At 39.7% G+C, this 16,265-nt stretch overlaps 1 protein-coding gene and 1 non-coding gene across 2 annotated transcripts in view; one reads left to right on the forward strand and one right to left on the reverse strand.

Moving 5' to 3' along the window:
- The window catches only part of GPD2 (glycerol-3-phosphate dehydrogenase 2), a 224,478-nt gene extending 208,749 nt beyond the window's left edge, over positions 1-15,729 (reverse strand). Inside the window, exon 1 of the mRNA XM_043894645.1 lies at positions 15,604-15,729. The gene's annotated coding sequence lies outside the window, so the exon portion shown is untranslated. The remainder of the gene's footprint in view (positions 1-15,603) is intronic.
- TRNAC-ACA lies at positions 12,039-12,110 on the forward strand. Its single transcript has one exon. It is a non-coding gene; the product is annotated as a tRNA-Cys (tRNA).
- Positions 15,730-16,265: the final 536 nt, after the last annotated feature.

Below are 16,265 nucleotides of genomic sequence, written 5' to 3' on the forward strand. Positions count from 1 at the left end.
GGAATTGCAAAATCAGACACGATTGTGCGACTAACTTTCATTTCACTTTCAGAGATTATCATACTAAGTGAAGTAAGCAAGACAGAACAAGACTAATACTATATGACGTCATTTACATGTGGAATCTAAAAAATAGTACAAATGAATTTATTTACAAGACAGAAACAGACTCACAGAATAGAAAACAAAATTAGTTACTACAGGGGAAAGGTGGGAGGGATAAATTAGGAGTACGGGATTAACAAATAAAACTACTATATATAAAATATACAATCAACAAGGATTTCCTGTATAGCACAGGGAACTATTGGGCTTCCCTAGTAGTTCCGCTGGTAAAGAATCCGCCTGCAGTGCGGGAGACCAGGGTTCCATCCTGGGTTGGGAATATCTCCTGGAGAAGGGAACAGTTACCCACTCCGGTATTCTGGCCTGGAGAAGTCAGGGATCACAAAGAGTTGGACACGACTGAATGATATTCATTTTCACTTTCAACAGGGAACTATGTTAATATCTTATAACAGCTATAATGGAAAAGAAACTAAAAAGAATATTATATGTATAGATACTGACTCACTTTATTATACCCCTGAAACTAGTACAGTATTATAACTCAGCTATAATTTTAAAAAATTCCCAGGACTGAACTTCACTGCAAATAACAAGTATACTTTACCTAGAAATGGTCGTTAGATGATCATTTCTAATGATTCTTGAACAACACGTCTTCACCCTCATTTCTAAAAGATTTTCTAAAACTCCCAGCTCACCAACTGTACTCTACAGAACTGGACCAAACATTACAGACGCTGTTGTTTTTTTGTTGCTTATTAAAACAGATTCTCCAAATCTTTAAATTCACTTCAGTCACTCAGTCGCGTCTGATTCTTTGCGACCCCACGGACTGCAGTACGCCAGGCCTCCCAGTCTATCACCAACTCCCGGAGCTTACTCAAGTTCAAGTCCATCAAGTTGAAGATACCATCCAACCATCTCATCCTCTGTCGTCCCCTTCTCCTCCCGCCTTCAATCTTTCCCAGCATCAGGGTCTTTTCCATTGTCAGTTCTTCACATCAGGTGGCCAAAGTATTGGAGTTTCAGCTTCAGCATCAGTCCTTCCAATGAACACCCAGAACTGATCTCCTTTAGGATGGACTGGTTGGATCTCCTTGCAGTCCAAGGGATGCTCAAGAGTCTTCTCCAACACCACAGTTCAAAAGGATCAATTCTTTGGTGCTCAGCTTTCTTTATAGTTCAACTCTCACATTCATACGTGACTACTGGAAAAATCATAGCTTTGACTAGACGGACCTTTGTAGACAAAGTAATGTCTCTGCTCTTTAATATATTGTCTACGTTGGTTATAGCTTTTCTTCCAAGGAGCAAGCATATTTTAATTTCATGGCTGCAGTCACCATTTGCAGTGATTTTGGAGCCCAAGAAAATAAAGTCTCTCACTGTTTCCATTGTTTCCCCATCTATTTGCCATGATCTTAGTTTTCTGAATGTTGAGTTTTAAGCCAACTCTTTCACTCTCCTCTCGCACTTCCATCAAGAGGCTCTTTAGTTCTTCTTCGCTTTCTGCCATAAGGGTGGTGTCATCTGCATATCTGAGGTTACTGATCTTTCTCCTCGCAATCTTGATTTCAGCTTGTGCTTCATCCAGCCTGGCATTTTGCATGATGTACTCTGCATATAAATTAAACAAGCAGGGTGACAGTATACAGCCTTGATGTACTCCTTTCCTGATTTGGAACCAGTCTGTTGTTCCATGTCCATTTCTAACTGTTGCTTCTTGACCTGCATACAGATTTCTCAGGAGGCAGGTCAGGTGGTAGGGTATTCCCATTTTTAAGAATTTTCCACAGTTTATTGTGATCCATACAGTCAAAGGCTCTGGCATAGTCAATAAAGCAGAAGTAGATGTTTTTCCAAAACTCTCTTGCTTTTTTGATGATCCAGTGGGTGTTGGCAATTTGATCTCTGGTTCCTCTGCCTTTTCTAAATCCAGCTTGAACATCTGGAAGTTCACAGTTCACATACTGTTGAAGCCTGGCTTGGAGAATATTGAGCATTACTTTGCTAGCATGTGAGATGAGTGCAATTGTACGGTACTTTGAACATTCTTTGGCATTGCTTTTCTTTGAGATTGGAATGAAAACTGACCTTTTCCAGTCCTGTGGCCACTGCTGAGTTTTCCAAATTTGCTGGCATATTGAGTGCAGCACTTTCACAGCATCATCTTTTAGGATTTGAAATAGCTCAACTGGAATCTATCAAGTCCACTAGCTTTGTTCCTAGTGCTGACTTCACATTCCAGGATGTCTGGCTCAAAGTGAGTGATCACACCATGATTATCTGGGTCATGAAGATCTTTTTTGTCTAGTTCGTCTGTGTATTTTTGCCACCTCTTCTTAATATCGTCTGCTTCTGTTAGGTCCTTACCATTTCTGTCCTTTCTTGTGCTCATCTTTGCATGAAATGTTCCCTTGGTATCTCTGATTTTCTTGACGAGATCTCTAATCTTTGCCATTCTATTATTTGCCACTGTTTCTTTCAACTGATCACCGAGGAAGGCTTTCTTATCTCTCCTTGCTATTCTTTGGAACTCTGAATTCAAATGGGTATCTGGTCCCATCACTTCATGGCAAATAGATGTGGAACAATGGAAACAGTGGCAGACTTTATTTTTTTGAGCTTCAAAATCATTGCAGATGATGACTGAAGCCACGAAATTAAAAGATGCTTAACTCCTTGGGAGAAAAGTTATGACCAACCTAGACAGCATATTAAAAAGCAGAGACATTACTTTGCCAACAAAGGTCCATCTAGTCAAGGCTATGGTTTTTCCAGTAGTCATGAATGGATGTGAGAGCTGGACTATAAGGAAATCTGAGCACCAAAGAATTGATGCTTTTGAACTGTGGTGTTGGAGAAGACTCTTGAGCATCCCTTGGACTGCAAGGAGATCCAACCAGTCTATCCTAAAGGAAATCAACCCTGAATATTCATTGGAAGGACTGATGCTGAAGCTGAAACTCCAATACTTTGGCCACCTGATGCAAAGAACTGACTCAATGGAAAAGACCTTGATGCTGGGAAAGATTGAAGGCGGGAGGAGAAGGGGACGGCAGAGGATGAGATGATTGGATGGCATCTTCGACTCAATGGACACGAGTTTGAGTAAACTCCAAGAGTTGGTGATGGACAGGGAGGCCTGGTGTGCTACAGGCATGGGGTTACAAAGAGTCAGAGATGACTGAGCAACTGAACTGAACTGAACTTCCTTTTTTCCTTTGCCTTTCACTTTTCTTCTTTTCTCAGCTGTTTGCAAGGCCTCCTGAGACAACCATTTTGCCTTTTTGCATTTCTTTTTCTTGGGGGTGGTCTTGATCACTGCCTCTTGTACAATGTCATGAACCTCCGCTTATAGTTCTTCAGGCACTCTATCAGATCTAATCCCTTGAATCTATTTCTCACTTCCACTGTATAATCGTAAGGAGTTTGATTTAGGTCGTACCTGAATGGTCTAGTAGTTTTCCCTACTTTCTTCAATTTAAGTCTGAATTTGGCAATAAGGAGTTCATGATCTGAGCCACAGTCAGCTCGCAGTATTATTTTTGCTGACTGTATAGAGCTTTTCCATCTTCAGCTGAAAAGAATATAATCAATCTGATTTCAGTATTGACCATCTGGTGATGTCCATGTGTAGAGTCTTGTGTTGGTGGAAGAGGGTGTTTGCTATGACCAGTGCGTTCTCTTGGCAAAACTCTATTAGCCTTTGCCTTGCTTCATTCTGTACTCCCAGGCCAAATTTGCCTGTTTACTCCAGGTGTCTCTTGACTTCCTACTTTTGCATTCCAGTCCCTTATAGTGAAAAGGACATCTTTTTTGGATATTAGTTCTAGAAGTTCTTATAGGAGTTCATAGAACCGTTAAACTTCAACTTCTTCAGCATTACTGGTCGGGGTATAGACTTGGATTACTGTGTATTGAATGGTTTGCCTTGGAAATGAACAGAGGTCATTCTTTCATTTTTGAGATTTCATCCAAGTACTGCATTTTGGACTCTTTTGTTGACTGTGAGGGCTGCTCCATTTCTTCTAAGGGATTCTTGCCCACAGTAGTAGATATAATGGTCATTTGACTTAAATTCACTGATTCCAGTCCATTTTAGTTTACTGATTCCTAAAGTGTCAATGTTCACTCTTGCCATCTCCTGTTTGACCACTTCCAATTTGCCTTGATTCATGGACCTAACATTCCACGTTCCTATGCAATACTGCTCTTTACAGCATTGGACTTTATTCCACCACCGGACACATCCACAGCTGGGTGTGGTTTTTGCTTTGGCTCCGTCTCTTCACTCTTTCTGGGGTTATTTCTCCACTGATCTCCAGTAGCATATTGGGCACCTACCGACTTAGGGAGTTCATCTTTCAGTGTCCTATCTTTTTGCCTTTTCATGCTGTTCATGGGGTTCTCAAGGCAAGAATACTGAAGTGGTTTGCCATTCCCTTCTCCAGGGGACCACATTTCGTCAGAACTCTCCACCATGACCCGTCCATCTTGGGTGGCCCTACAGGCAACATTACTCAGTTTCACTGAGCTAGATAAGGCTGTGGTCCATGTGATCAGTTTGGTTAGTTTTCTGTGATTGTGGTTTTCATTCTGTCTGCCCTCTGATGGATAAGGATAAGATGCTGATGGAAGCTTCCTGATGGGAGAGACTGACTGGGGGGTAATTGGGCCTTGTTCTGATGGGAAGGGCCATGCTCAGTAGATCTTTAATCCAATTTTCTGTTGATGGGTGGGGCTGTGTTCCCTCCCTGTTGTTTGACCTGAGGCCAAACTATGGTGGAGGTAATGAAGATAATGTGACCTCCTTCAAAAGGTCCCATGCATGCACTGCTGCATTCAGTGCCCCGGACCCTGCAGCAGGCCACTGTTGACCCACGCCTCTGCTGGAGACTCCTGGACACGCATGGGCAAGTCTGGGTCAGTCTCTCGTGAGGTCACTGCTCCTTCTCCTGGGTCCTGGTGTGCACAAGGTTCTGTCTGTGCCCTCCAAAAATCCATTTCCCAATCCTGTGTAAGTTCTGGCAGCTCTATGGTGGGGTTAATGGTGATCTCCTCCAAGAGGGCTTATGCCATACCCAGGTCTGCACCCAGAGCCCCTGCCCCTGTAGCAAGCCACTGCTGACCCGTACCTTTGCAGGAGACACTCAAATACAATTCTGGCTCAGTCTCTGTGGGGTCACTGGGTCCTGGTATGTTTAAATTATTCCCTGGTAATAAGCCAGGTTGCACTTTATAAGGAGAAATTAACTCTTTAGGACCCCAGAGTGTAATATGTTGTACCTTGCTAGTAATCTAAAAGTATCTATTGTGCTTCTTAATAGTAAGTTGGGCTCTAGGATACTGGTTTATTGCTTATAACTTGTACGGTTTCTGTTTTATCGATGACAAAAGAGATGGTACATGATCTTAGTGAAGAAAACCACAAAAAATGGTTTGGTTCAATTAAAGTACATTGGTGTGAAAACCTATCTTTTTTCTTTATTTAAACCATTTCTTTTATATTTTCTTTTGAACTTTTTATTTTATATTGGGGTATAGCCAATTAACAATGTTGTGACAGTTTCGGGTGAACAGCGAAGGGACTCAGCTATACATATACATGTATCCATTCTCCTCCAAACCTCCCTCCTATCCAGGCTGCCACATAACGTTAAGAAGAGTTTCATGTGCTATACAGGGTCCTTGTTGGTTATCCATTTTGAATATAGCAGTTAAACCATTTCTTCCTTATAGGAAATACATATTGTAAGCAAAGACATTTCATGGTGAATTAAATAAAATTTGACATTTGTTTAGTGATTATTATATGCAAAGTCTTGAAGAAACAAACCCTTACATATTCTTGGTTTATTTAGGTACATTTATATAGCACCAGTATTTGAGATTAAGAAAAATCAACAATTTAGGAAGAATATGTTATACGTTAATAAATGAATTATGCAAATAATAATGGCAGTTCCCAATTACTGAACTTCCACTATTTCTCAACATTATAGTAATAATTTTATATGCATTAATTTACTTACTTCTCATTACAACCCTAAGGGGTAGCTATTGGTATCCCATCTTAAAGACAAGTAAATTATGACCAACAGCTAGTAAGTGTCAGAGCTGAGTTTCAAAATTAGATCCATTTGACTGCAAAGCCCTTGATCTTAATCTGTATCTCATTATGCTTCAAAAACACACATTTTAGGCTGGGTAGAATCAATAAGTAAAAGCCGGTTATTGTAGGATATGGATTTTTGCCACTCTTGACAGACAGAAAGATGTGACATTTCTACTGCTGGCAATAGGTCTTCAAGAGTTCCTCTTAAAAATGCAAATCTGTACTCCTAGAAGGATAACATAGTAAGAAAATAAACATTTTTAAGCTCTTAACATGTGTGTCCTTGCAAAATCTTAAAAGAATGGGACAAAGGGCAGATAAGTTTTGATAAGGTTGAGGAGTGACAGGTATGGAATAAGGAAGGAGCAAGCCTGAGCAGGGGTTTTGGGAGCAGTACCACCAGGAAACACAGAAGCATGAAAGAACGGGAGTAGGGGGGTGGATGGTGTGTGTTTGTGGGGCTCCTAACTAGGGACAAGAGAAGAGAACATCTAAGACAAGATTTTATAGCTCCATAATTTGCACTAGGCCACTACTGCTGCTTCTATTAAAAAATTCAACAGCATTACATTAGCAAGTATGATAAAATCGACTTGTATGAATTAAAAAACTATAGTAGTTGCTTTAAGCAATGACTGAGTTATAATTGCTATTGTCAAAGAGCTTATAATCAAAGAAGCATTTTTTCCCTCTTTCACACCTATTTGCTCCACCATTCTTTACATAATATCAGATGTTACCCATAATCTCTTGCAACATGATTCTGAATTAGTCTTATACACAGAATAGAGATGCTAAGAGAATTGATTGCTAATTAGTTCTGTTGCTTCTTTTCACTGCAGTCATATTCTTAAGTTAGTATACTCATCAATATATGACTCATTCACAAAACTTAACTGCAGTTTTAGTTAAATATCTAGTTATCATCATTGTAATGCTAATAATTATAAGGATGATGATGATGATAATAATAATAAACTGGAGTGGTTTTAGGGTTAGAAATGTGAGTCTAAAAATGCTATCTTCATGATCTGCGTTTATCCTACATCAATAATTCTGCATCAAATTTGCTCAACTTACAAATCAAAAATAGATTTTTTTGTCAGCAAAGACTAGGCTTATATCTGAAAATCAAGCACAGCTTGTACATCATCATTAACCATAAAGGCTCTGAAATCAGAACCTAGCTGCCAATTTTGTTGATGATGCATAAGATGAAATCGAGTACAGCTGGCTCTTCTGTCCCATGCTAGCTCTGCAGTACTGACATTAGTGAAAAATCTGTTTGTTTTTTGTTTCAGGAAATTAAATAGCTATGACTAAAATGAAGCAGAGGGAACAGATATATCTGAGCAATAAACAGGTGCTATTTTTATTTTTAAGTTTATTTCACTTCCATTAGGTGCAACACTACTTTGACAAATTGCAATGACCTCAAAGAAAATATGTGAATCTTAAAAAAGAAAAAAAAAAACCAGAGGAGCCCCTTTATTGATAAATGAGAACCAAATCACACAAATAATTTATAATTTAAAATTCACCATAAGTAAATATAATTCTCTTAATGATTATTCCTCCTAACAGAGTGTCTATGGGCTGATTACACCTTCAAAAAGGAGATTTTATTTCCTGACATGTCAACTGCCTTAGTAGAATAGGCACTTCATGATTTAGGCTCAAGGTGAGTAACTTAGTGGTGGAGAAATAAACCAATTTCTAAATATTTCCTTAAAATGAGGAAATGAGAGAATTTTCAATGAGGCAATATTAAGTTAAAGGCATAAAACTTATTTCCAAATCCCTAAATTTATTGGAAGCTTGTTGAATCAAGGAGATCCTTATCCTCTTTTTCCAGGCAAGCATTAAATATGCTGTGCCAGTGTGGGGTGGAAGTAAGGACTGAACACACACATTAACTGCCAACACTTCAGGAAATCCGGTGAAAGAAATCTTTTTAAAGATACATACACAAGGATGGGGGGAAGGGACAGTTAAGGAGTTTGGGACTGGCATGTACACTCTGCTATATTTAAAATGGATAACCAACAAGGACCTACTGTATAGCACAGGGAACTCTGCTCAATCTTATGTGGCAACCTGGATGGGAGGGGGTGTAGGGGGAGAATGGATACATATGTGTGTAGGGCTGAGTCCCTTCTCCTGAAACTATTACAACATTGTCAATTGGCTATATACCCCAATACAAAATAAAAAGCATAAAAAAAAACAAGAAGGAAGAGAGGAGATGACAGCAACATACTTTTGAAAACTGGAAAAGAGGTGAATGAAATCTGACAGACTTAGCAGATCTCAAAGAGAGGAAACTAAGTTAGTAAGGGAGAAAGCCGATGAACACCCTCATTGACATAACAGAATCTTCCAAGAAATGACAGCCCTAGGGAATTCTGAAACTGAAAGTGAAGGAGGGCAGGTCTCCTGGAGGATTGGGTGAAAGCTGACCAAGGAGCAGTTATCTCTGTGAATCCCTTTTCAAGCTGAGGCTAAAGGAAGAGCGATTCTCCCCACTTTGGAATACGTCCCTCATGTTATTTTAGACTTATATAGAGGCCAGGCACAGTTGAAGACCTAATAGTCTATTGAAAACATCCCTTCAAGCCCCTTCTCCACTCAGCTCCCAGGACACTGGCAGCCAAATCTTGACCCTCCACCAAGCAGAAAGGTGGACTTTTCCCGAATACCTGGCCATTCCACCTGGAAAGATCTAAAACTATCGCTAATCAGGATACCCAACAAATAGTCTTTCCAGATCACCTTGCAGTAAAGCTCAGATCAGTGAGTTCCATATGGGTGTATGCATTCAGAGCTCCCAATCAGCTTTTAGTCTTTCATTCTTAACTGGAAGCAGAAAATCAAGGATTATAAGACATCTGAGAAAATCTCTAATGCAGAGGGGATAGGGGACTTGGGGAAGGAAGGAATAGGAGTTGTAATTTAATGGGTACAGAGTTTTAGTTTAGGAAGATGAGAAAGTTCTGGAAGTGAATGGTAGTGATAGTTGCACAACAATGTGAACTTACTTAATGCCACTGCACTGTACACCTAATATTGGTTAAAATGGTAAATCTATGTTATATATATTTTGCAACCACAAAATAAATAGAAAAATTAAGTTTATGAGACTGTCGATTGTAAAATAAAGGCGTGGAATTTTCTTTAAAAATACAACAGAAACAAAATTAAATAAAAACAAGTAGAAAGTGATAAGAAATTAAAGCATGAGACCAGGAGATCTAACGTATAATATATAATGAAGATAGTTCCAGAAATGGAGAAAAGAGAAAACATACAAGAGGAAATCATTAGTGAAATAATCCAAGAAAATGCCCCATAACTGTAAGACATTAATTTCCAAATTGAAAGGCCTATTCAGTGTTCAATATGATGGATGAAAACAGAATCACATCAAAGCATTAACACTGGAAAATTTTAGAATAACGAAGACAAAGGAAAGATGACCAAAGTTTCCGGAGAGGAAAATATCAGGTCAAGAATCACAACAGTGTTTCATTTCTTAACAGTAAGACTGGGACTGGAGCAACGACTTTATATTTCTGAAAAAAAGCATTTCCCACCTAAAACTGTATTATCAGCCAAACTGTTAATTAGATTACAAGAAAGAATAAAGAGATTGTCAGAAATGTAGGATCTTTAAAAATTTACCTCCTAGAAACTCTTGCTCTGAGACTACTGGAAGATATACTCTGAGAAAAAGAAAATGTATGTTGGCAGGGGGAGAACACTAAGGGAAGAGGACTACGTGGGCAGAGAGAACAGAGAATCCAACACAGAAAAAGGGCAGAGAAGCCCTAGATAAGAGTATAGGTTTACAGGACCCATAGTTATATGGGTCACCATACGCACAAGTCAAACACCATACTACATCAGTTAGTACTGTCAAACTCCTTAGACAGTTTTTGGCTGAGGACAGTGCAAGGCTCTTTATTCCATATGCTTCCTTCCCTCCACACAGAACAGCTGTGCACAGATAAAAGTGGTAGAATTACTCTAAATGCTGATGGTGCATGAGGCAATAAAAGAATATGTCCCTGAATTAAATGGTTACACTGAATGCTGTCAGCCATATTAGCAAGAGTCTTATGATCTCTGCAGACTACAATTTAGAAGAAAATATGTATTTACCTAAATACATTAAATTCTCTCACGTGGACATTCTCCTGCATAGGAGTCTGTACATGTGTGTGATAGGTGTGTGAGTAAGTCTCTGAAGGGATATACAAGGAGCTGATGACATATTCGTTTCTGGGGAAAGGAAGTGTGGGGTTGGGCAAAGGGGGCATGAGGAAAACTTACTTTTCAAGATTTATCCTTTCATTCCTTTTGAATTTTTATCACAATTCAAAAAAATGAATAAATTACATGCTTTAAAAATTTATAGTTTTAAGCAAGAAATTCAACATCTAGGAGTTTATACTAAAGAAATCTCTATCCTTAAAGCAAATGATGTAGGTACAGGGATTTCTTTGTGTCAGCAAAACTTTAGAAACAGCTTACATATAAATTTACTAGGTACTGATAAAATAAATTATGTATCTTCCTGCAAGGGAATAGTATGCAACCAGAAAAAAGTAAAAGCCCTTTATGTACTGATACAATACTATCTCCCAAATAAGCTGTTAAGAGAAAACAGATAAGAAACATACTTAAACAAATGTGCGAACTCACATTTGGTTGTATACATGTAGACTATCTCTGGGAGAAAACACAAACATTTTAAAACATTGGTTTAGCCTGAACTTCATGGCAGGGGAACAGGGATATGACAGAAATTATTCTCTGGATGTAATTTTGTACCTTTTGAATTTTGAGCCATTTGAATATATTACCTTTGAAAACCAAACGGAATTACAGTTTTGAAAATGTGGGGCATTTTTAAATAGCCAAGATTCTTTTCATCTCGATTCTTCCTTTTTTCCCTATTGCAAAGCCAGTATGAGATCTTTCATCTAATAATAACACTCTGGTTGTAGTTCTGCAATGTTTAAGAAATGAAATCTGTTACTCCTGCTGGGATCACAAGAGTTGTCAGCATACGTGGGCAGCAGTGGGTGAAGAAGAGCTTTTGGATTTAAGGCATATAAACTAAATACCAAAGTTGAATGTATTATAACAACATTGTTAATATAGGAGAAATTTTATAGTAATGTCGCTTATGAAGACATCAGTGATATACTTCTCTAAGATACAGATAGACCATTCAAGATAGACCAAACGGACGTCACTGGTGGCCCAGTGGTTAGGAATCCACCTTCCAAAGCAGGGACACAGGTTCGATCCCTGGTCAGGGAACTAAGATATCACATGCCGTGGGGCAACTACCTAGCCTGAGCTCTCCAGTGCCTATGCAAAGTTAGAGTACTGCAACAAAGACCCAGCATAGTGAAAAAAAAAAAAAAAAGACCAAAGATAGGAAAAGAGAGGGATAATGGGAGCTCCAGACTGGATTTCAAAGCTATGTCTGGGTCCCTTTTCAATAGTATGACTTATTGGGATAGAGGAGCATATTTTGTTTCCTCCTTCCTCCTCCACGTGTTTTATAAACCATCACGCATATTAGAAATGTGGGTATGAATTTAACTCCATAGAAGACTTTTGAAAATGCTATAAATAACTAACTTCCAGGAAATTAAGTGAGCTTTGTATATAAAAAAAGCCCCAGATGTAATGTGATAAAGACAAGATGCAGTGGTAAAGATCCTTGCGCCCCCAAATTGGTCTATTTGTATTCAAAATCTGCATTCAAAGACCCCACCATGGTCTCTAGCACAGCCCACATTACCATCTACAGATTCATCTAGGACCAAAATGGGCTTCCCTGGTAGCTCAGATGGTAAAGCATCTGCCTACAATGCAGGAGACCCGGGTTCGATCCCTGGGTTGGGAAGATCCCCTCGAGAAGGAAACGGCAACCCACTCCAGTATTCATGCCTGGAAAATCCCATGGACTGAGTAGCCTCATGGAGTCGCAAAGAGTTGGACATGACTGAGTGACTTCACTTCACTTCAGGACCAAAATTATTTGATGAGATTATGGAATTATCTAAAAAAGACTTTGACTATATGAACATTTACTTTCCCAAACAAAACTGACAGATTTTCCAAGACATCACATCAAGCTTCTACTGTGTTGCCATCTGTCTCAATACTGAAAACCTGAGTAATCTTTAAATGAAATCCTCTTAGCATGACAAATGACTCTAATGGCATCTCTTAATGAACAAATGGCTACCAGCTTGAAAAATCTATGTCTCTGAAAGAAAAGTGCAACTTTCAATAGAAATCCCAAGGACAGTTTTTTTTACTGGAGGTATTGGCCAAGCACTGGGGAAGGTCAAGGGCCAACACTCTTTAGAAAGACAACCATGGCAGTCCCATGCGGTCGTGTGGAGCAGAACCTGACTAGGGCAAGGAAGCCACTAGTGGTAGGAAACAATATAGGCAGCTGTTGTCAGAATTCAAGTAAAAAATGATAAAAGGTGAAGGAAGAGAGAGGAAATAGATTTTGAGGGGAAGGAAATGGGGATGAGGGGATACAATGTTTAGAGTTAGAATGGACAAGAAGCTCGGACAGCTTTGGCAAAGAAAGTTTCTGCCCCCCTCTCCTGAGTTGTCTGTGCATCTACAGCTCTTTCAGGGCCTTGTTCTCTTTTGCCTTCAGAGGCCACCATTCACTTGCCTGCTACTTGCCAGATGTTGGGATCACAACCCTGGCCTCAGGGAAGTGCGATGTGCAGAAGGTTATATTTTGCGGTGCTCTTCTTTGCTCTGATTGTCCCATACTCCCCAGCCCCCACCACCACTCAAGTCTGTGCAGATGTTAATAATGACTGAAGGTGAGAAACAAACGAAAGAAATGACAACATAAAGGATAGATTACAAACTGTTCATGAAATAAAACTTTCCAACAGTTTAAAGGAAAAGAGCAATAAAAAGCTTACCACGTACAAAGAGACCCCCTTAAGAGCACACCCCGATTCCTAGCCTTGCTTCCTAGCCTTAAGTTCCACGGTAATTGACCCTCCTCTTAGAAAATGTGGTGCTGGTGCTTAGCTGTGTCCGACTCTTTGTGACCCTTTGGGCTATAGCCCACCAGGCTCCACTGTCCAGGGGATTCTCCAAGCAAGAATACTGGAGGGGGCTGCCATCTTCCTGACTCAGGGATCAAACCCACACCTCCTGTGTCTCCTGCCTTGCAGGCGAATTCTTTACCCACTGAACCACCGGGGAGTGCGGGGGGAGTGCCTGTCTTCAGGTCTCTATTCTACACGTCTTTACTATGGTTTGCCCTACTCATGGTAGTTTAATTTCATGAAAGATCCAGCCCTCTCTCCAATCAATGCAACCCACAGGATATTATTATATTTGTATATTTGCAACAACACCATTCCCAAGCCTGAGTTAAGCATTATGAAATAACACTATAGAGGGTCTCTAACAGCACAGCCCCTTGTAGAGTTTGCATTTCAACTTGTGCCACTGGTAGCAGTGAAGATTTGCCACCTTATTCTTCTTGGTCATCCACTGAATTCTACACAAGCATACCTCCCAAAGGCAAATAATAATTATCAAAGACAATTCATATTAAAGAAGAGAAAAATTTCCCTAAATATAACATAATCTGCACCAAGTCTACCTTAAATGGAGATAACTGGCTACATTTTTATTCAGTTATGTTGATTCTCACTTTGTTCATCCTCCTGCTTCTAACCATGCCCAGATTCCTATAGGTCTGTAAGAAACAGGATGCATCACAGTAACCTTTTCAAGTGACAGCAACTCCCTTCCTACACAAAGATGTTGAAATCATGGAATTATTAAAGAGTATAGATATAAATGTCATGTGTTTGTGTGTGTGTGTGTGCAAAGTGAGTGGAGGGTCTTTTTCCAGGTATAATTAACTTGGCTCTTTTAAGTATCTGATTTCTTTTGCTATTTGAACTAATGTTTTGGTTCTTGGCTATACTAAAATATTCTGTAATCACAAATATTGTATAGTTCTAGGGAGCGAACAGACAAGCACGGGGTATAACATACTTAAAGGAAAAGAACGTCTTAAATTTAAAAAAGAGAAGCAACTTAGCCAAAGTTTAAAAAGTGAGAATTCTTAAACTTTGGAATATATGGTTATAATTTGCTCAAGAATAAAGAATGCGATCATGTGATGGGTTCCAATAAAATTTAACCTTTCAGTCTCTTAGAATTTATAACTTTGCTATTCTTGTTACTATGGTAAATGTTTTCATTCACAAGGATAAGGTGGACTCTAAGATCTCAACTGTAAAAATGGATGATTATTTCTGCTTCCACATCATTTATTTAATGTAGTCTATGATTTCCACTATTTACAAATAACTGTAGATAGCCTAATGGCCAGGTCCTAAAATTTTCAAGATAAATTAGAGAGAATTTTTGCCCTTATAGAGGTCAGTTTAAGAGGGGAGATAGAGAAATAAACAAAAAATTGAATATGGGTCACAATAGAAAGATGTACAGAGTATGACAAGTAACTGATCAATTTTAGAGTGTGTAGGTTGGAGGTGTAGGGAGCATGGCAGTGTTGGTGTCAGGAAAGATTTCACAGAAGCTAAAGCCCTTGAACTAAGTATTGAAGGATAGACAGTATGGGAAGTTCATTCCAGCCTGAGGAAAGAGCTTGTGCAAAGGTACTAATACATGAAGCAACACAGGCAACTTGGGGAACCAGTCTTAATTGACTAGGAGAGGGAGCTGAGGCTGGGTGCATCAACAAGTAAAGAGGTGGGAGATACACAGGGACCAAAAAGGTTGCTGTGTTTCCTGTCTCGAGCTTTTACCACTAAACTCTCTGTTGTGATGGTAGAAGGGTTTAATGTCTCTGCGACAAGAAGAGTCTCATCCTCCCTGGAGTTAGTTGCTCAGTCGTATATGACTCTTTGCGACCCCATGGATTGTAGCCCGCCAGGATCCTCTGTCCATGGAATTTTCCAGGCAAGAATACTGGAGTGGGTAGCCATTCCCTTCTCCAGGGGATCTTCTTCACCCAGGGACTGAACCCAGGTCTTCTGCATTGCAGGCAGATTCTTTACCTTCTGACCCCCCAGGGAAAGAGGTTTAACCCAAAATGGGCATTCTTATTTGATTTTGACATGCCACTCCCTATGTGACAATACGAAATGCTCCCTCCCCTCTGCCCAGTAACAGTAACATAATAAATTATATCTTATGTGTATTCATCAATATTAGTCATCGGGTAAGTTCTGTATGTACTATGTCCCAGCACTAAGGCCTTGAACAGGTAGGTAAAGTAAGTATTAGAGACAAGTATATCTCTTTTCAATTCAAATGGCAGAAAATTCAGTCCCAACTGACTGTAGCTAAAAGAGAACCGATTTACTCACATGAGAATCTGATGGGTCTCATGAGCTTCAGGAACAGCTTGATCCAGGCTCAAATGTCTTGAACTCCCAATTCCCCTCCATCTCTTGGGTCCATTTTCTCTGTGTCAGCTGCATTTGCTAGCAGACTCCTTTGCCTGTGGTGGCAGTTTTCATCTTTTCATGCTGAAGTCCTAAGAACAAAAAAAAGGGAGAGATCATTCCTGGTGGCTCCCACACATATCCTGACTGTCCTTGTGGCTATTTGGGGTGCTGATTGGTCAATGTAAGGAAGAACTAAGGTAAACACTGGTACAGATGAGTGAGGTCCAGGTGGTATTTGTATGATGATTCATCTGCCACGACACATCTGGATACTAGAACCATGACCTCAGGGGACTCGTTTGCCGTCTACCCCGGATTCTGTACTTCCACAACTCCTCCAGTATCAGCTCCCAGCTCCTTGTCTCTTCCTCAGGAAACATGGATCACTGTTTCTCTCTCCCCATGTATGTGCCTGTGGGCAGCCTCTTCCTACTTTCAAGGAAACACTATCCCCCTCTGAAGCTCCTTCAGGATATTGAGTCCTGTCCGGAAACCCTTTTCCCTGAGAATTTAGGATTCTATAAAACAAAGCCAGAAGCATGCATATATTACTTTTGCCTTTCTTTTTTCCATGTCTTGGG

This window comes from Cervus elaphus, chromosome 33, assembly GCF_910594005.1.
Source record: "Cervus elaphus chromosome 33, mCerEla1.1, whole genome shotgun sequence".
NCBI lineage: Eukaryota > Metazoa > Chordata > Mammalia > Artiodactyla > Cervidae > Cervus > Cervus elaphus.